Source organism: Hermetia illucens, chromosome 6 (genome assembly GCF_905115235.1).
Source record: "Hermetia illucens chromosome 6, iHerIll2.2.curated.20191125, whole genome shotgun sequence".
In the NCBI taxonomy this organism is placed as follows: domain Eukaryota; kingdom Metazoa; phylum Arthropoda; class Insecta; order Diptera; family Stratiomyidae; genus Hermetia; species Hermetia illucens.
The window spans coordinates 66281294-66303479 of record NC_051854.1 but is presented as its reverse complement, the minus strand read 5'-3'; the positions used below and the strand labels follow the sequence as shown (position 1 = coordinate 66303479).

Below are 22186 nucleotides of genomic sequence, written 5' to 3'. Positions count from 1 at the left end.
CCTTATATGAAAACGGCGTACCACAGCGCTAATTGGGCCCCTTGGAGTGGACGGGAAGATGTCTAGATTAATATCTGGCAAGCAACCGTGAGTGGTGAATTATGGATTTGGAGAAGCAATTCGCGGTGTGCTTGGAAAAAGGAAATCATTTTCCGTTGAAAGGAAAACAAAATACAGCATTTTTTAATAACAAAATTTATCAGGAGGGAAATAAGTGAGGGTCCAAATAATAAACTGTTGAGGAATAGAAAATAGAGTAACATTAAAGAGATTGCTATGCAAACATCTGGTGAACGTACGGAGTTCATGATCACCGACAAGCTCTGTGATAACTAAAATAATCTCCGCATTATCTTCTATTTTTGAACGCTTATATTTCCCCCCAAGTCACTTTTACTGAATGTTATCTATCTGGCAATGTCGTGCTTCTTACTTTTTGTGTTGTGCTCTCATTCGTAAAGCCCAATATACTCAACAAAATTTTATTTTTGTTCGGTTTTGTTTTTATCGCTTGGTTCGCTTCTTCCCCCATGGGATTATGGTTCTTTCTGATATTATGTATGCTATGAGCTAATGCGCCAGTTGCTTAACGACCAGTGCGCATTTTCTTTTTCCATTGTAAACGGAGTGGGAAAGTATATGAAGTAGAAATAAGAAAAGCACATTCAATTTGTGGGAACCAGTGGGAAAGAAGGTGCTCGATAAAATTATTGTACATGAGTATCTATTTTTAGTATAAAAGTGTTGAAGCATGCAAGATATCTCAAGCTTCTGCACAGAATCCCTTCAGTCTTGGTGGCTCTTCCCAGTAAAAGTTTGCTAATGCGGGTTTTTTTTTTCCGCGGAACTGATCCTTTATTGATGGTATCTCTTTAAAAAGGAAATGAGAGATAGTTCCTCGGTTTTTATCTAAAAATGATAATATTACTAAATATTTTAAAATGTAGATTTTCAAGGGTAATTGCAAATGTTCCCCTACTGAACATGGCAGAATATAAGGCAGGCTTACGTGCACTTTGACACTTCGAGGGAGTTTAGTAGAATAAGCTTTCTTTCCTTCAGAGTAAAATTAAATTGAATGGATAACAAGGATTCTTCCATTGTCACACTCGCTGATCAATTTAATATTATAATTAGTGAATGAAAGGTGACGTGTCCGTCCGTGAGAAGAATCAACTCAAAAAAATCCTCCCTTTCAACCCGACCGCCCTTAAGTTAAATCCTAATTTGTTTGTAAAGCTACGTTGTCAAATAATTTGTGAGTGGAACCTGCAGACAATGAACACATCAAGATTCCTTGAAAAGAACTTTGCATCGACCTTACCATGGGAGGAACACTTCATCATTATGTTGATGAGGGTGTCCTTGTACCCACTAGAGAATTTATGTAAATTACTGAAGCGTTAAGGTAAAAATAAGGCCGATCAACAAGGATTATTGATGATTGGATGCTTTGTCCTGGAAATCCTTATTTATATTCCTTTTCAGCAAGGTGCTTGACTATATTGTATGCCCTTAAACGGTGTTTCTTGTTTGTACATAGTCCGGAAAATTGCCGAAGACCAGAAAATTTTTGTTGCGTCCTTGGAAGCAGGCTCCTCCAAGTAACTTCTTTCCAATAAATCAACATATTATTTCCCACTAGACCGTGTAGAAAAACCAACATTAACGCATCATTTGCCTGAAATCTCTCTGGTTTATCATCGGTATCACTATCGCACATGTGTGCTTTGTGGGGTGCAAAATGGCTTGCTTGCTCGCATAATAATAGTCTTCGTTTCCGCTTCAGTGTGTAGACCGCTCGAATTGGGTTTCGTCAATTGGAGTACTTAATTTCGGCCGGCGTTCAGTGTCTGAAATAAAAAGTGAACTGTTCCGAAGTTATCAGTGAGCAAAAAATGTTTTATGTGAATAAGTGAAGGAGTTTGAAATTCGCTCCAATTTTGGAGGTCCAGGGTCAAAATTTGACCATAAAGAAAATTTGCATGAATAATACTTTTTCCTAGATTTCGTTAGAATTGTGATCTGTGAAGGCAGTTTCAAGAAGAAAAAATGCATTTAACGTGATTCTCAGTGGTTTTTTTCTGTTCATGGACATTTCAGTCATAGAAGTTGCCCTTACTAACCTAGTGCCGTTCCAAGCTGTGAGGCAAAAACAGTCACTTCTCTGATTAGTTTTATTTAAAACCGGTTTACTTGCATTTCAAAGGGTGCATGTGTTTGAGTGCGTTTGAAATTGTGCATTCTACGCGAGAACATTTCACGCAAATGGTAGCTTTACTCGGATACCATTCCTAAATGTACTTGAAACCAGAATTAGTGAGTACCTAACGTTAGTCAATGTTCAGACGAGTAGAATGAAGGAACGTTCGTTTCAGTGGTCTAGACTTAATTGAAACCAATTTAGGTTCGTAACTAGGGTTTTCGGAAGCCAAGCTGGTGTGTAGTGGATGTAAGCATTCTTCGGAATCTACGCTGCAGCCGATAGCAAGATTTCAGTTTCCATATCTAAGTTTTAACGGAATAATACGCTTAATAGATTCTAACATTAGCAAGATTATCTTTCATCTTTCCTTTCATATCAACACTAACTCGACTGCTGCCAGAAACCATTGACTATCTACTTCCCTCCTACACTAGTCCAGAATGGGGTATTATCTTTTACATTATTTCGTTTCAGCTCTATGAGGTCTCCAATATACGAGAGTACATTTGTATCTTGCCATCAATTTATTGTTGCTTTGTATTTTTTATGGGAATTTGGGCCTGACTTTAAGAAAATAAATAAGCATACACCATTAGATACTTCTGGTCTAATTCGAACCATTTGTGGGGCTAATCTTATCCATGCATCCCTTAAGGACAATCAATATCCTTCCCTATTGTCACTGTCCAGCAGCCAAAGACAAATGCTTTCACATATCTGGGATTTTCAAGATTTTAGGTTCTACTTTTAGGATCTTCCTGTTGACGAGTACAAACGCTCCGACAAATCGGGGTTACTTGTTGGGATGATTTTCACCCACAATGAATTGATTTCGTTCCCAAAATAAACTCCTTGTTGACGAATATGAAGCTCTTATTTTGTTTTCTAAATAATGACCGAGAATCAGTAGGATTGAGTAACATCTCCAAACACGTTTCTCAGAATTACATATATGTTTGCTATGAGGTATTATTTTTCTAGGAAACTGCCTTGGTTGTTGGTGATATATTCTCACATTTCACTTTTCCGTAAAATTTCACCAAAGCACTGGAATATGATTGGAGATTATAGGAAGTTTCGATTATCATGCCAGATATTTTGATGCTCAAATTAGAGAAATTGTTGACAAAGCTGTGAATGACCGTACTTTAAACAGTTCTCACAAGTTGCATGCAGGAGTTGGAGAAATATGAGAATCTATTTTAATTATGCTCGAATATATGCCAAGCAATTATTTATTTCCGTCGCAGATGTTGTCTCTCAGCCACCAGTTGCTCTTTTCTGCACAGTGTCTATTTTATCTGGAGGAATTTTCTGTCGACTATGAACTGGTGAATGTATAGCTTCCTCGATTTTACTTCTTCTATGTAAGAACTCTAACTGAGATAAAAAAAAACAAGCTTCTGAAATTCAGTAATTCTCATTTTATTTTTTATTTCAATTCTATCTTTAAAAGCCACTTAATCTACATAAAAATATCCGGATGCTTTAACCAGAGCACAAAACTGTCGTGACGAAAGGTGGCGGTTAAATTTTGCTGGTGGCAGTAGAATGAATGGGGCTTGTCTGAACGCATAGATCCTTGTTATTACTATTTATCCCAATCTCGGCTAATGCCGTATTCTATCTAATGGTAACACTAGTTGCAAGCAATAAAAGAGGCTTTCATTGCAGAGGCTGCTAGTAGGTTATTAAGGAGATCCGCCGAGAATTCCCCGCAACATTGGGCACCTTCACAGAGTAAAGTATTAGATTTGGTACTAAACGATTGTAAAGCTCACAAAAATTTATTCAATTAATCAAAATAGGTGGCAGTCGATTCAAAACACTCCTCCCAGTCGTAGAGTCCAATTTTTGGGTGTTGATAAATTCGTCGAAGGCAATATTGATGGTCTCATCATTCCTAAATTGTTTGTCCGACAAAAAATGATCCAAATACTTGAAAAAGTGGTAGTCGGTTGGCGAAAGGTCCGGTGAATCTGGTGGTTGAGGCAGAGTCACATACTGCAATTTGTTCAACTTTGGAATCGTTGTTCTGGATGCATGAGTTCATGCATTGTCGTGAAGGAGTATCACACCACCTCTGTTGACTAATCTCGGCCGTTGAATACTCAATTTTTGGTGCATTTCCTCGAGTCGAGCACAGTATTTCTGTGCATTTATCGTTTCTCCAGGTGCCAAAAAAAAGAATAGTGGATAACTCCAGCTGTAGACCACCAAACAGTCACCATTACCTTCTTTGGATGGAGACTCGGCTTCGGCATATGCTTCGGTGGCACATCAGCATCTTGCTATTGTGCTGATCGGGGACAATTGTCGTATAATATCCACTTTTCATCACATATCGCTATGCTGTGCAAAGCGGGATTCCTTTCTTTTGCGGGAGAGTAAAGAAGTGCCAATTTCCATTCGAAGCGCCATGTTTTGCTCCGTAAGGGCATGCGGAACCCATTTGTCGAGCTTTTTCACCTTTCCAAGTTGCTGCAAGTGCCAGGAAACTGTCGAAACTGGCGACTGGCGTGTGTCTGATTCGACTAGCAAATGCAGCTCGTCGTTGTCAATCGATGGTCCTGGATGTCCACGTGGCTCAGATGCGCTGTTAATTTTCCTGGTCACCTCCGCTGCTTTATGACCGATCCTGAACTCATACAGAAAAAGTATAGGTTTTTGGCTCTTTTCCATCCTTTTTTCCTCTTCATTCACTGTTATCACAAAGATGGTCAAAACTGAAATGACTCCTTGATTAAATGTAGGTGTGTTTATACTTCATTATCCGACACCAATAGCGCCAACTGGTGGTGGTTTGATATACCAAAATCGCAACTAATTTCGCTGGATTGCCAAATCGGCCATTTCAGGTGCAAAAACCTAATACATCTGCTTGGCTTGAATCTGACTGTGTAAGAGTTCCAGGACATCTACGGAAATCGGGAGGAATTTAAATGTAATACTTGTAACTGACAATATTATGAAATATTATGGAAACATAAAAACCCTCTCGGGACGCCAAATTTCTTCGATTTACCTAACCAGTGGCTTATACTTCACCTTTTCCCCGTATTTACATCTAATATTGTTGTTATGAAGCATAACAACATCAACAAAGTACGCATAACGACCCATCTTGTCAACTAGTAGAAAATCAAATCTGTTGTCTAGAATGCGGCGATCAATTAAAATTTGCCAGTCCCAATGCATGCTGAAAGCGAGATATCGGCTACTGCCAGACATGTTTCTGTATTCAGCGCATGTTTGTATGCGAGGTTTTGATGAATCACCTTATACACAGTGTTATGTTTGTCGGTGTATTGCGTAGGCGCCATTACAGCGTAGCCAAAAGAATACGGCTGAACGTCTCGGATGTCAAACTACACATTTTGCACCGGTTGTTCTCCATCTGCTTTTTGACAATCAGCTTTCTATAAGCCGCTCTGGATCACGCACATAAATCCCTCCGTCTCAACAAAGAAATCCCCAGCGTCCTTAGTCATTTGTTCGAGAAATGGAAATCAACGAATACCTCCAGAGACAGTTCACTTGTTTACCACACATTCTTTTTGATTTTCATGCATCGATCCACTTCTGTTCCGACCTCATCCTACTCAAAGTATTAGAAGGTCCATCCTTCGAATTCCTGTACAAAAAGCCACAAGCAAGGTTCTTGCCTTCGCCTTGATGTAGAAGTAAACTTACAAAAAATGGACAATGTCAATCACGACCATGCCTCCAATGTGATGAGAGAAGTTTCTCGATTCCATTTCCTTCTGGGCGATGCATTCGGAATTTGGACATAGTTCATATCCACTACTAGTCTCTTCCAAATTAATCTTCATCCACGGCAATATTTCTAGTGCATATACTAGTGACGGGATAGCGGGCACATTGCATGTTCTTTTTTGATTCTTCGTCGAGAGATGCGAATCACGTGAGGTTCAGACGTCCTAGGAATTCAGATAGCAGAACTTCTATCAAATCACCAACTCGATCATGAGTTCCTCACAGAATTCCTAGTTAGTTGTAAGTGTATGTCTTGGAAAATACCTCCCCGTGTGTAGATAAGCTCTGAGGTGTTTTTACCTTTAGATGAGTACACTGACAGCATGGTATGCCTTTCACGACTGTCACTAAAGACTTTACTAATTTCGAATCTAAGCAATATAAACGTATGACATTGATTCTCCAGGTATGTTCAACGCTGTAAAACCTTTGGCGTAATCAATGTAGAAACGAAACAGTTTTCTTTGGCAGTTCCCTATTCTATAACTAATAACTCCTCAGCTCTTTAGCTCCTTGGAAAGAATGTTATCGTTTTTAAGGTACGTATTGATTTTTTCACTAACAATGAACGTTATGAATTAGTAAGGGAAAGGGAAGTAAGTCGTCAATCTTGTGCCTATCGGCTCTTGTACCATGTCCTTCTTAAAGGAGTGAGGAAGAGTAGAAATTTCTCGAGTCTACTAATGAATTGATGTATAGTACAATATGTGCCAACAGATGGTGTATACTGGTGAATTTCTCGTATTAGAAATTCTACGCCCACTGCTGACTAGGACCAGTTTTTTGAGTTTTTTTATCGCTCGTTGAACCTTTTCTTCTGTAACATCCGGCATGGTGGGTGTCTTGGGCGATAATCCACTCGCTCACGTTTGGAATAACTCTCTCCATATCGTCACAATAGGCTGCGTTTGACGGAATATTTCGACTTGAGTGCGCCGATAATTTTTTCTGTACTTAATTTTCGACCTGTTTGCTGGTGTTATTTCCTTTGATTTGTCAGCCTCCTCCGACATTCCAAACGAATTTTCTTCCAGTCACTCAAACCAAAAACACGAAAACAGATGCTATCGAAGTTGCAAGAGATGTATAAGGCCGGGCAATGGTTGGTCTATTCAGTGGATCCATTTCCGAAAATTCTATACACGTTCTGAACTTCAGCCCGCCAGTAAAGAAAAGTGTTTCGGTAGATGATGTTGACTCCGCCGCTTCTACCACATCAACCCTCGACCAGTTCCTGCGATTACTTCAAGACGTACACGCGTGCGTATTGTGGGAAACATACGACGCATCTTTCGTGCCACAAAAGTCAGTGTCTACCCCAACCAACAGTCAGACGATTTCCACTGGTTCCTCGTTCCGGCTTCTAAATTACGTTTTTTCCTCATTTAATGGGCGCCGATTTTATACCTAATTACAAAGTGTCATAATAGCTTCCTCAGTGGGTAATCTGCAAAACCAAAAAGTTCACTTCCCTTCCCCTCCATTGGGCTTGGTTCTTCTTGGCTTTCCTCGTTCACTGCTATATCTTGACCTCTGTCGCCAATGTGGTATTCATCGTCAGTTTATGGTTCAATTATGAGATATCCTAGGCATCAAATTGAGCGCTTCGTCTTTGTATTTGCTCCAAAATTTTTGTCATTAAAACATTTTGATTTCAGTTTTTCACATTTTTCCTGCCTAACTTGAGCTTTTTTTGCGTTGGAGTTGATTCCTTCCTATAGTTCTTTTCATCCTTGTCGGATGAGATTGTCTTCCCGCTGAATCTCAATTTCAAACAAGTATTCTATTGATTGTTGGATTCTCTTCTCAGCTTCCTCGAAGAATCCTTTAGAGCTTTAGAAATAGTTACTGCTGTCAACCCACCTTGCATTCTCTTGTTTTATTTACAAATAATGCTCCATTTCGCTGGAATTGATTCCATGCTTGGAAATTTAGTTTGTTTCAGCATCTTGACGTCTATTTGAATTCGTAATGACTTATTTCTAATCTGGACACGTTGTTTCTTCTGTCGGTATATCTCTGTCATAAATGATTTCTTCCAGCTTCCATCATAGAATCGGGGAGTATACATTCACTCTTCTGCTGCTATGTTAATTTTAGCCAAAATAGTTCCCACCACTGAATGCCAACCAATCTGACTTTGTTTTGTAGACTGCGTTGTTACGTATCGCTTTCTGCCTATAAACCAAATTGCAAGACTTGTTTTGTTCCGTCTTCGGTAAAGACATTAATATCTGAATTTCTCTTTTTCTTAGTGATGCCATCCTTTTATTAATGCCTCTCTTTCTCACTCAGTAATCTGTTTGTTATTGATTGTTTCATCACAACTTACCAATTGAACCTCAATGGTTTGTTATCATTTTGCTATTATTATTTCTTTTTCCTGCTTTCTTTCGGAGTTTTCTCATGCTTCAATTTCACTCCCTTCATCACTACTTTCCTGACATTGATCCTGCTCTTAAAGTAAAGTTTCAGGTATTTTTTGAATCCCAGGTTAGGTTTGAAGTTTCAAAATGGTAATTCAACGGTTTTAGCAAACTTCTCCTTGAATTGTATATCCCTGAACAAAATAATCTTGTTTCCTTCTTTGATGTAAACACGATATCTTCCTCAACTGTCACAGCCTACCAGACCTTCTTCAACTGTCACAGCCTACCAGACCTTCTTTGTCAGCTTTCAGATTCATCTTTGGATCTGAAACACAGATGTTACAACGCTCATAAAGAGATGGCTTTTTCTTGGACTTTGATCCTTCTACAGGTCATTTGAGTTTACTTCTTCTATCAACGATTGTTATGTTAAGGACGCATTCTGCTCTGGTCATTATTCGTACAGTCTCCGGAAAATTGAATTTTGGGTTGTGCAATTTTCTCGCTTTAGTGGAGGTGTATATGGCGCAGTTGATAACAGATGATTTAGGGCTCTAATTACTTCATTATCGTATGGGTTGGTACTTGTTCTTGGTGGAAAACCATGTGGGAATTTGATCCAGCTGTGTTTACCCTTGGCGGGTTACAAATTTTTCGTGAATGACTTACTGAAAGGGCCGGAGATATTAGTTAACACAACCATTAGATCGAGTTACCTTCTTCCTTATGCCGAACAGTTGAACATGCGTGTTCTGATAAACACACACTTCGTAGGAAGTTTTTCGTGGCCAGATATAGACGTCTAATGAAGCTTACCCCCACCTATTATGGTAGTTTTGCAGGGTTGAGTCCTTTGTAATTCCGATATTGACTTCCTATTCGTGATATGGTCTGATCGAAATCGGCAGGATAAAGTTTAAGAAACTCATCCATCGTGCTGTCACCGATGCTACCGTGGGCAGGAGATTTTCGAAACCAACTTGAACTTGGCCGTAGTTAACTCCATGAGCTCAACGGCAATTGTGGTGTACTTATTAGAGAACAGAAGCCAGGAATACCACCAATTATTGTAGTATATTGGTGTAAGGTAGAATAGGCGGTAGCCAGAAGTGAATAGGATAATACAGTGGGCCTAATAGAGGCCTGTGTGCTGGAACTGTAGGAATGTAAAGAAAGGAAAGCGTGAATTTGTCGAACAGTATCAAACTAGGCCAGTTGTTTTCCACATAATCGTGCGTCGGTAGATGCAATAACCCTTCAGTTGTGGTAGGAGCACTGTTAATTTTACTTTTTTGTAAACCTTAAATTTTTAATTTCATTTTTCATGGAGCTTGTCAATTCACCAACACGTAACCCCAGAAAGATACAAACGAAGAGCTCAATGAAATTATCTGCTTTCGCCAGTCCATTGTTTTTTTTTCCTCAGGCTGAAGATCTGCGCGTTTACCATTTCATTCCTAATTTGCACTTTTTTAGACCAGCTAAAGTATTTCAAGCAATTTTTCAATGTTTGGAAAATTACCGGCAGTCTGGTCTGGAGTGAAGAGCTGTTGCAGTCAAGGTCGTTAGTCTGTTAAATTTTAAAAGAGATTCATCTACTTCAGCTACAGTTTTTCAAGAAATATTGACTTGTAGCTGGAAGTTTATGTAATTACGGATTTCCGTCAGTTGAATCGGTTATTCGTTTTTTTGGCGTTGATTCATACCTACAAATAGTCTTGCAAACTTTATAACGATAGATAGACAAACGGTTGGGAACTCGTTCATAACATTAGATGAATGAATGAGATAGTGTAGGTCAATTAACTTGGAAATTTTTTGCTAATCTGCTGGCCAGTATTTGGACTGTCCAACAATTTTGTATGCTATCTTGTCCCGATTTGGAGAATAACTGACTTTCGTGTTGAGTTGTCTGATTGGGTCTTCAGTATGTGTTGAAGCTTATTGTTTTTTAGATTACCGGGTTATGGTCTTTGGAGATTGCCTATTATTGGATACATTGGATAATTTTATCGAAAATAGACAGTCAGAGTTGGCCGGAAAACCTGCTGATATTTTGTAGGTACATAATAAGTAGTGCTATGAAAGTTTCAATTAATTACTTTGGTAACTTTGGTCTAAGGCTTGTACTCTCACAAAGAGTAGTTAGTTTCTCTGCATATGATGTTGGCAGGTGAATATTTGTAGATTCAATTCACCTCGGTAACGAGGAATTCTTTGCAAATGACGGTCGTCTGTTTTGACTTCTTGAACCATGGATTTTGCAGATTTCGAAAAATCACTTTAAATTATGGCTATTTAACAAATACATTGTAAAATTAGACAATAGTCTACCCTCCTCTTTCTTCTTTTTTGGCCTTTGTCCCATTCAGCACCGGGGTCGACTCGTCATAATCAGTTGCCCCATTTCGCTCGGTCAAAGGTCTGGTCTGGATGGAGTCGCGAACTTCTTAAATCATCATCTAGCGTATTAAGTCAGCGTTGTTTCGCTCGGCCTTTTGATCGTTTCCAATGGATTTCGATCTTCAGATCAATATTGACAAGTGAGTTCTCGTTAGGACAAATTACATGTGCATACCATCGAAGAAGCCTCTCTCGAAATTTTTCCATGATCGGTGCAATCTTATATCGATCGCGGATATCCATATTTCGGATGTGATGTGTGTGTGTGTGTGTGTGTGTGGTGGGGAGAAGCTACAGCTTTTGAGCACTCAGGCCGTGTTGGCCCATTGTACTCGCGTCCCCCGTCTAACGGAATATTCCGGATTCGTTAACGTATCGTAGGATTTCCGTTAGTGGATGTGATGCTACCCGTCGTAATTGGAGAACATCGGCACCAAAGATTTGATGCCTGATGCGTCCATAGGCGGGGCATTCACATAGGAAATGCTCCGTGGATTCCGCTTCCTCATTACTGGAGGGACACGTATCATCTTCGGTAATTCCTATTCTGAACATATGCCCAGCTAGTGAATTATGGCCTGTCAGAATGCCCACTACACCTGCAAGTCATCCTGCTTTTCGACAGGATAAACTTTGCGGTACGTATGTTGGGTTCTGGCAGGAAAAGTTTGGTGTGTCGAGCAGCATTTAGGCTCTGCCACCTGTCATTATGGGAAACTTGTTCCCAGTTTTTGAAAACAGATTTAGCCAATGCTACTGATACCCCAATTGCTGGCTCCGGTCCCGGCATAGGGGAGATTGACCCCTCTTTCGCTAAAGCGTCCGAGATTTCATTTCCTTCTATGCCACAGTGACCAGGTACCCAGAGTAGTTCCACCGTATTGAATCTAGACATAGAATTCAAACGGTTTCTGCATTCCTGAACGATTTTCGAGGTGATCAAAGGACTGCTCAATGCCCTCAGTGCAGCTTGACTGTCACTGCAGATTGCGATGCGCCTGCCCTTCAACCGCTCGTCAATCACCCAGTTTGCCACCCTTAGGATCGCATAAACTTCGGCTTGAAAAACCGTTGCATATTGTCCCAAAGGAAAAGCCCACTTCTCGTTTTTATTCGAGAGGTAGACTCCGGCTCCAGAACCCTCTTCTGTTTTTGAGCCATCCGTGTAGAAGACTTCCGTATATCCCTCCACGCATTCCTCTGGGTCTTCCCAGTCCTCTCTACGCTTCAGGGTAACTACATATCTTCTACCAAACAGATGTATGGGGACACGAGAATCGGAAGGCTTTGTAAGAACTGGATTCAGTCCTCCCAGTAACTCTTCCAATGCTCTGTGCCCCCCCACATCCGCTGTTTTCCCATAGATCTAATCGAATTAGCCTATGAGCTGCTCTCATTGCAATGCTTTGAATAAATATATCCAGGGACTGCAAATTGAGTAGTGCATTCAGAGCTGCGCCGGATGTCGTGCTCATGGCACCAGTGATACCCAGACAAACAGTTCTTTGCAGTGCAGCTAGTTTACGGTGAAAACCTTTTTGTCTCACTTTAACCCACCACACTACGGATGCATATACGAACATCGGCCTAATGATGGCAACGTATATCCACATTACCACATGAGGCCTGAGTCCCCATGTCGAGGCAAAGGTCCGTCTGCACAGCCCATAAGCTGTGAGAGCTCGTTTCATCTTTACCTCTACATGTTTGTTCCAAAGAAGTTTTTCATCTAGAGTAACCCCCAGGTATTTCACTTCTTCGGAGAGTTGAAGGGTAGTACCCCTCATCTAAGGGAGGCAAAGTCCATCCAGTTTTCTCCTTTTTGTGAATAAAACCATTGTGGTTTTATTTGGATTAACTGACAAACCATGTCTAAGGCACCAGCTGTCTATCAAATCAACGGCACGCTGTATATTCCTACACACCGTTCCAAGATCCCGATCAACAGCAAGTACAGCCAGCATAAGCTTGAGCGTGTATTGGCAAATTTTGCAGTTCGCATAGCAGTGAGTCGATCAGCATACTCCACAGAAGCGGCGAAAGCACACCTCCTTGGGGGCAGCCCTTCGTTGCCTCCGTAGTCAAGTAGCGATCGACCCCTACCTCAGCGCACAGCAATCTTTGCGTTAGCATAGCATGGATCCACTTAATTAAAGCATCATCAACACCATGCGCTCTGGCGGCATCACAAAGTTTTTGAAAAGGTGCACAGTCAAAAGCCCCTTCAATGTCCACAAACACCCCCATCGCGTACTCACCATTCAAAGTTGCATCCTCTATCTTTGTGACCAAAGAATGAAGAGCAGACTCACAGGACTTTCCACGTTGGTAAGCATGTTGGTTTTCACTAAGTGGGTGTGACCTAAGTGCCTTTCCACGAATGTGACGCTCCACCAGTCTCTCCAAACCTTTCAGCAAGAATGAAGTTCTTTGGATTAGAATAGTCATCTTTCCCAGGTTTCGGTATGAAAACTACTTTAACCTGTTGCCAAGAAGAAGGCACGTAGCCCAGAGCAAGACATCCTCGAAAAATATTTGTTAGAGGTCGCTCTAAATGCTCCATACCCTCCTTTAGCATTGCCGGATAGATGCCATCCATGCCAGGTGCTTTGAAATGTTCAAAGGACAGTATCGCAGCTCTCACCTTTTCAAGGGTAACAACCGCTTTCGCAGTGTTCCAGTTCCTCTTGCAACACTTGCGTGTTGAAGGGGTTGCAAGAACCGTCAACTCTTCCCCTACCACTTCTCTCACCCGTTCCCCCGGGTGGTGTACTTCCAGGAGGGTCTGTACTGAGTCCAGTCTGGAGTTCGTGAAAGTACCGTCGGGTTTTCTAAGAGAATCCAACTTGGCCGACTCATCCCTTTTGAGGACTCTGCACAGCCTTGAAGTCTCCCTTTCGCCTTCCAGTTCCTCACAGTACGCTCTAAAGGATTCTCGTTTCGAGCACCTCACGAGCCTCTTATATTCACGTTGTGAGTTCCTGAAATTTAACCAGTCTTCGTTCTTGTTACTTTTGCAAGCACGATTTAGAAGTCGCCTGGTTGATTTCCTGAGTTTTTGCAGTTCTCGGTTCCACCAAGGAACTGTTTTACCGCTTTGGCCTCGGGAAATAGGACAAGCCTCTTCATAACACTCTAAAAGTGTGTAGTTCAGAGTTTTCAATTCATCTTCCAGCACCAAAAGAGTCCTTAGTCGCCTAGGGAACAGTACTTTATTGCCAAGAAGTTCATTGAACTTTGCCCAATCCGTTTTCTTAGGGTTCCGTCTTTGTACTGCAGACTGTTCGCCCGCAATAGTCAGATTGAATTCTAGATATCGGTGATCTGACAGTGAGACCTCGTATAGCACTCGCCAGTGTGTAATCAACTCTAACAATTTTGGGGTACAGATTGTTAGGTCAATTACTTCGCTTCTTCTCGGTCCCACGAACGTAGGGGCGCACCCCACGTTTGCAGTCATAAGACCAGCTGAAGTGATGAAATCAAATAGCTTCTCTCCTCTTGGATTGCATTTGCTACTGCCCCAACACATATGTTGAGCATTCGCATCGCAACCTATTAAGAGTTCGAGACCACTTGATTCTGCATACGCCACCAGATCCCTGAGTTCTTGCGTCGGTGGAGGATACAAAGAATCATAGGGTAAATAAGCGGAGGCAACTATGATGTTTTTCCTCTCGCCATTTATCTGGTATTGTATGATGACCGTAGCTAAGTCCTGGGAACAATATTGTCTCAGCATAGTTGCCTCTAACCGTCTTGACATCAGGACGCAAGCTCTCGGTCTTATGGATCTTTCGTCGTAGAAGATCCTAGCCCCCTTTACTGATCCAATACCACAGATTCTGTTAAATCGAACCCACGGTTCTTGCACCAGAAAGATATAGGGGAAATCCTCTAGCTTTGTCATTCTCGCTGCCAACAGGTAGGAGGGAGCTTTGGCATGCTGCAGGTTGATTTGACCAATCTTTATGTTTTTCGACATAAACTTAGTCTATTGTCTTATGGAAAACAGTTAGAAGCGTATGCGGCAGTCCGCGTATGACGGGGTTTCCCCCACACCGTACCGCCAGAGACTCGATCCCCTCGTGATTGATTTCTCTGAGAAAAGCCGTACTTGGGAGTACCGCAATTCCCATGTTCTCATCCACGAAAGATCTCACCTCATCCCGCAGAGCATTCGTCTGTTTTCTACTTAGCACCTTACTTGGTTTGCGGTGTCCGGGTTGCATAGATTCGATCACTCGAACTGGCAGCAAGTCACTTTCGTTCACGTCTCTGGCTTCCCTTCCTTCCGCCTGTTCCTTGGAAGGTGTAGGAGAAGTTACTAGCAGGTAGGATTCACTCTGTAGTCCCTTCCCCAGTGCGAGCCCCCATACGGGGGTTCCGCCCCTGTATGCACTATCCTCCGCGCACGTCTCCATTGTGGGAGAGCGCACCGAAGATGCTGCAATTTGCTCTATGTTGTGTAAGTCGAAGACCATCATTGTTCTTCGCTCTCAAAATGGAGATGATGCCCTACAGTCTCCTTATATGACTGAATTTCAGTCTATATAGGAAAAAGTGGAGCACCATATGGTGACTTCCCCTGAGCACATTCAGACTCTGTTGGTCCAGTTCGAATACCAAGTTGAAGCCCTCCACGTTTGTAGATTGGTCCTTCCTGGCATTCATGAACTTTACCCTCCAGTGTCCAAAGTCCATGCCCGGGTTCTGTTCACCCAGCAAGCGGATGATGTCCTCTGCCTTCCTTCGAGGGCTCGGTAGCCAACATCCGACATGTTCTGTCCTGCGTAGCTCAGTGTTCACAATAGTGAACTTGGGCCGACCGCCGGAACTCAAAGTTGGGATTACCTGCTGGAGCCACTTTAAGGCAGCCTCGTCAGCGCACTCCAAATGTAGAAGCCCATCACGAAAACCTTGATCGTTAAATCGTGGCTTCGTTCCAGGCTCCATCATTTTCTTCCACAGGCATTCCTGGAGGATGGTAAATTGTCCCTCTGACATTTTGCCATCCTTGGAGGAAACTCCCACGGCAGCAGTCAGAACAGAGGCCGCAGCTTGCGCATACGTCCTCTTCCTTCCCGCCTTCGTGTTCGTATTTCTGTGGGAGGGACCAGCTTCATTGAGATCTCTCTCGCTGATTTGATCACCTCCCGGCACACCGGTCCTAATCCCCGCGAGACGCGTGGATGTAAGCCCTGGTGCGGAGCACAATAAAGCGTCGGCCACAGCAGATGTGTTGGTCTTACGCTTCTTGCGCGCATTACCGCTGACTGAAGAGTCTGGTGCGTCCAGTGTGGATCTTACCGGGGTTTCCAGTTTATCCCCACCTTCCGCCGGAGATTCTGCTACCTTGCGTCCGATTTCTCTGGGCGTTACCGCGCCTAGTGGTACAGCCACGTCCATGTCCTCATTCCCAAGGTGCTTCATCTTCCTTCGCAGTGCTCTCTTCTGCCGTCGGCTTAGGGCCTTTCCAGGTTCACGGCGTTCGGACCGCTTGGATCCATTTCCACATACTGGATGTGATAATGGTATGCCTTTCTCTCCATTACCGGGAGATGCAATTCATTGTCTTTTATAGTCGGCTAGCACTCAAAATCATAGAGGGGCGACAGGGTGAGCGACACTGCAGTAAATTTGTTATATGGGAGTAACACGTTCATTGAAGACGCGATCACAAAGAGCCCCTGTTGTGGAACGTCACTTCATCCAAGTGATACTGATGCGTGAACAAATTTTATAACGTAGCTCTCCATTGGCTATCAGCATTGATGTGAAATATCCGAGATATTTAAATCGCTCAGTTCTGGGCAGGTCACTGGCACTGACAATGATAGTGTCTATTTCATTAGGATCGCTTGTCAAATTCTATTTTATCACTCCATTTTTGGAGAAGTTTTCATTTTCGCTATTAGACGCTAGGAAAGCATCATCTGCATGAAGCAGTGTATAGGGCGCTGGACATCGGATGTCTTGTGTGACAATGTCCATGACAAGGACAAAGAGGAATGGTGAGAGGGCATTTTTTTGGTGAATACAGACAGAGACACCAGCCCCAGCCGCAAAAGAAGTCGGAACGGCTGGTTTGACGATGAATGTAAGCTAGCAACGGAACGGAAGAATGCCGCATACTGAGTAATGTTGCATTCTCAAAGAACGCGGGCACGCGCAGAGACTTATCACGAACTCCGTCGAGCGAAGAAGCGACTTCACAGACGGGAAAAGGAAGCCTGGGAGAACCAACAAGTCTGTGAACTAGAAAAGTACAGGGAGCAACCGCACCAGGCGCGGAAGTTTTACCAACAAATCAGCAGGATGAAGCCTTATACACCTCGATGCTCATCCTGCCGAGACAAAGAGGGAAATCTGATTTCCGATAGAATGGGCATATTAGAGCGATGGGTTGAGTACTTTGATGAGCTACTGAACAACCAGAAGATCGGCGAGTTGGAGGTCCCGCCAACTGAAGACGACGGACAAATACTGCCACCACCAAGTTTAGGAGAAACAGTCCGTGCAATTCATCGGCTAAAAAATCATAAGTCGCCAGGGGCGGATGGAATTACAGCCGAATTGGTTAAATATGGAGGCGACCAGTTACACCAAGTGGTTCATCACCTTGTGCTCAAGGTATGGGACAGCGAATCAATGCCTGACGATTTGCAGCGAGGCATAATCTGTCTCATACATAAAAAGGGAGATATCACACAGTGCAGCAATTATAGAGGTATCACGTTGCTGAGTACCGTCTATAAAATATTCTCCACTATCTTGCTAGGTCGGATAGCCCCATACGCCCAGAACATCATTGGCCCATACCAAAGAGGCTTCACTCCAGGCAAATCAGCAACAGATCGGATTTTCTCTCTGCGGCAAGCGATGGAAAAACTGTTGGAATATGGACAATAGTTGCACCACCTGTTCATCGACTTTAAAGCCGCCTATGATAGCATAGCCAGGGTAAAACTGTACACGGCCATGAGAGAATTCGGTATCCCGACGAAATTAATAAGACTGACTAGGCTGACCCTGACCAATGTGCGAGACCAGATAAAAGCGGCAGGATCACTCTCAAGACCATTCGACATCAACAACGGTCTATGACAAGGGGATGCCCTATCATGCGTCCTCTTTAACCTGGCCCTCGAGAAAGTGATCCGTGATGCTGAGGTAAATGCAAGAGGTACGATCCTCTTCAAGTCCACCCAACTACTGGCCTATGCTGATGATATCGACATCATGGGAAGAACCACCCGAGACGTACAAACTGCATTCATCCAGATCGAGGAGTCGGCGAATGGCGCGAGATCTTAGGCTGCACATCAATGAAGGCAAGACAAAATATATGGTGGCAACGTCAGCACCAAAAACCAACTAACCAACATCCAACCTCCGAAGAATTTTTGGCCCCCTACATGGGAATGGACGATTCCGTAGCCTACACAATGACGAAATCTATGAGCGATTCCATGACCGTCCGGTTGTGGATAAAATCCGGCTCAATAAGTTACGGTTGGCGGGTCACTTAATCCGTATGGATGCGGATGATCGGATAGAATATTCGGAGCTGCACCTGGAGTAACTTAAAATTTCGCTATGAATCTTATCCGTATAGCTTCAGTGCCTCAATTCTTAGCTGAAGACTCAGTTGATTCATTTTCATGTTTTTTGAAAATGACGTAAATCTCATATCAGTGTCGTGCATGTTAGATAGTGCATATTCAAACTGAATCTATATGTAAGACGCCGACCACTCCTAACCTGGTATGCTTATGAAAGTTTCCGAATAGGATGTTCATAGAACTATAAATAGTAGAGTAGATTCAAGGGTCTTTGTCGTGGGTGGAGATAAATAAGATGTTCAGTGCCTTTAAGTTACTCTACTCCGGCCACTTTATGTGCACATTTAACAGGTATACGAATTCTAATAAATTGATTTTTTTTCGTGCTGGCGTCCAGCATTGAATGCACAAATAATTGCATAAAAATGAAGAAGACTGTGAGAGTATTCCATTTTTCTCTCTTGAAACATCTCAACAGCGAAATTCGATGATACATGATATGGGATAAGTTTTGTTTGTGAAAGACTTCAATTATTTACAGGCTCCCAGTTCACGAAAAAAAAAAACCGAAATCCAAGAAAGATATAAATTGGCTTTCTTCCCTAAAAGGTAAGGATTACATTTAAATATGCTAACTAGACATAAATCTGCTTTGAAAATCACTGGTGGTACCAGCAATCTTACTTTTCTGACCGCTAATCGGGTTTTGAAGTAGAAATAAATTTGTAACATAACATCCTCACAACGTAACATAACAAACATGCTCCATTCATGCCACAACGTTGTTGGACTGTTAAAATTTATGTGAATTTTTAACTGGTGGTTGTGTATCTCGGAACGTTGGATGCATGATAGGATCCCTAAAATAACGTATTTTTTTCTCTTCCGGACCGTTTTTCGATTCGGGTTTCCTGAAAATTTATTTATTATTGTGTTAAAAGGATTTTCCATATGGCCTTTGACCTTTTCTCTTGCGGAACTGCCTTTATACTTTTTTCGAATGTTCTGCTCATCCTCGTCAGAAAAGTCCCTTATTTGGGCTCCACTGTTTTGATTTGTATGTACTGGATAATTGCTTCCTTCTTTGGGGATTCCGAGCACCCATCCGACTGTTCGTTCTTTGCTTCAGGGAAAATGAATTTTGCCTCCCAAGTTATAGATTTTATATTGTTTATCTGATTATGATTACACGTAATCGCAAATGTCAACATGCCGCTTATCCTGCAGAATGTCCTTACGATAAAATTTTATATTCCGCTCCAGATTCTTCTCGGCTACTCTCTAATACACACCACATCTTGTAGTTAGTGGGATAAGCTGTCAGAAAAGTCGGCTGGTTGATGCCAAAGATTTGGGCAGGTCATGGAAATAAGAGGAAGTGGGCCCCAAAGAGGAATCGTATGTTAAAGAAAGACAAGTAATTAAGGCAAGCTAATTTTAGTTAAAAGCTAGTAGGTGTTATGGGAATGGGGACGGAGGATTTGAAGAAGTAAAAAGTATGGATTAAGCACAAGGGAGAAAAGCAAGATGCAAGGTATTTAGCACAATTGATAAGGGAAAAAGGAACGATAGAGGAACATATAAGACACTTGTTCGGCTGAACAAAATGCAGACCACATTTCCAAGAGAGATATCTTTTTCAGTGTATTCAATATCTTGTCTCTTTGTGTAGATGTCAAAATACGATGTAGGCCTAATGTCTAATGTGTTATCATTACTAAAAAGAAACTGGAGTTGGCTTTATTTGCTTGCGGAGAGCGTCTTTATGCGCCCTTTTTGCTGATGAAGTCGTTATGTTTTTCTATGCGAAATGCCCGTTTACTGTATGATGTTGGAAAACTGTATCGTAATGACTTAAACGAGCTCCAAGAAAAAGTGTATGCATGTCCAAAGCCTGAACTTTTGATGAGAACAATTTTACTACTGAGCATCATTAATGGCGGAACAACAGTTGTCCTGTCTAGTCCTGTCCAAATCGGAAGTTCTAGATATCTCGCATGCGCGCCAGGGTAGTTTAGTTCTCAAATCCAAACAAAATTCTTGCCATCCTACCATATCTCATCGTTTCACCGAAACCAGGGCCTCGCTTATTTACTCTTAACATAAATTTTGCTCTTGTTGACTTTCTGGGTTTTCTGGTCTTCCTCGTTCATGCCAAGTAAATGACTGGCACCACACAGTCTGTACAGTCTAGATATCACTCAAATATTTCGTCATGATATCGACATTAGTATGGTGAGTGATGTGTTGCCTCCGCCCTGGATGAAACCGTAGTCGTCTGAATTTTCCTATTATAATTAATAGCGACACGGCCATTATCGATTTGGTCTTGCCTTCGTTGATGTACCATCTCGGAAGTTGCACCACCAGCTTAGTATGGAATAAAACGTGTCGATATCACAGTTTTGACCAGATATTGTGTGTCTTAATGAAGTCACGTTAAACAGGATTTTCGATAGTGCTGTTGACAATGGTGCATCTAATCTGGCCCCGTAAATCAAGAAGACTGCATAAAGGAAATTCAACTCCGAGTGCATTGTTCGAAATTTTATAATGGACAAAAATACTTGCGCATCTTCGACCGTCGACGGTAATTGCAGGAGAAAAATGCCGAGTATAAGGTTTGGTGTTAGTGTCTTGTATATTATGCGGTCCATTGGTGTCCGCCTACGCGCTTACGGGCATGTGGCATTGCACAGTTCTGTTTATGGCTTGTCACATGGAATGGGGAAGCACACAACAAAACCATCTAAATGCGATCGACCCCCCAATATATGAATACATATACCACATGGGTTACGGGCCCGTTAGCTGCATCATCCTTACGCCAAAGATACACAACGGCATTCTGTGCCCCTTTGCCGCTCGATTTGCTCTTCCTGTATACAATCTTCTGACTGTGCTATCTTAGATGGCCCTGAAGTCGATGAAAAGGTTGTTAATATCTAATATGATCGATTTCTTTGTTCAGCGGAAAACCTAGTTAATATATGTCAGTGATGTTCTGAGCCCATATGCTCTAAAATTGTATGACTTTTGCTCACTTCTTTATGGAATACAGGACTTCATTTTTATCATTGCTCTGAATACTATGTAAGTGATAAGCGTACAGCAAAAGGAAATTGCAATGACGAACACAGGAAACCTGAGCGACGAGGTTCAGGGGTTCACTTTGAACTAACTCTGCTATCGCACTGTCAAGTATGGTAGCGGAGAATATCTTACAAACGATACTCAGCAACGTAATACCTGCTTTAATTTTCAATGTGGTTATTAGCTCATTTGTTCGGAGATCAAATTCCCCTCCCATTATGACAGGACACTTAATGTGGTATCTACTTCCGAATTCTGTTTATGCTTTAGATAAAATGTCCATGCTTGATGTAGCTGCTCCCGATATTTATATATTTCACGGATCAATCGGTCTTTTCAGGGTTCCTTATTTTGTTTGCGAGGTTATTTTTCAGCTCGTCAAAGCTCACGGTAATCTTCTACATATGCCCGCGTTTTTTGACAATGTTGCATGGCTCGAGCAAAGAATGCTGTTTCTTATGATTATTATCAAGCTGGTCGTTTTTACCACCTTTCCGACTGATAACAAAGGTGCTGAAGGCCGTATCAATGATGGGAGTCATTCCGTTCATTGTAGTTTTAGGCCCAGGGAACATTGCTGCATTTGTTATTATTTTATCCAATCTATTTCCCTGCTTGTTCTGTAGCTGTTCATCCTGTCAATCGTGTCTGTATTAATTTCAACCTGACACATTCTGCTGTTTCGCCTTTTAAAGTTGTGGAGACTAGCCAACAAGATTATGGCTCTCATTTTCGCTCACTTTATTCAGAGAATGTACGTTCCATGAAAAAAT

General features: G+C 42.0%; 1 protein-coding gene across 4 annotated transcripts in view; it reads left to right on the top strand.

The window, feature by feature from the left end:
- The window catches only part of LOC119660607, a 586737-nt gene that overhangs the window by 340997 nt on the left and 223554 nt on the right, over positions 1-22186 (top strand). The window contains exon 1 of one of the 4 annotated variants that reach the window (XM_038069298.1): positions 1778-2319. The exons of the other annotated variants lie outside the window; for them this stretch is intronic. The gene's annotated coding sequence lies outside the window, so the exon portion shown is untranslated. Of the gene's footprint in view, positions 1-1777; positions 2320-22186 lie in introns of those variants that run through there. 4 annotated transcript variants of the gene reach the window in all.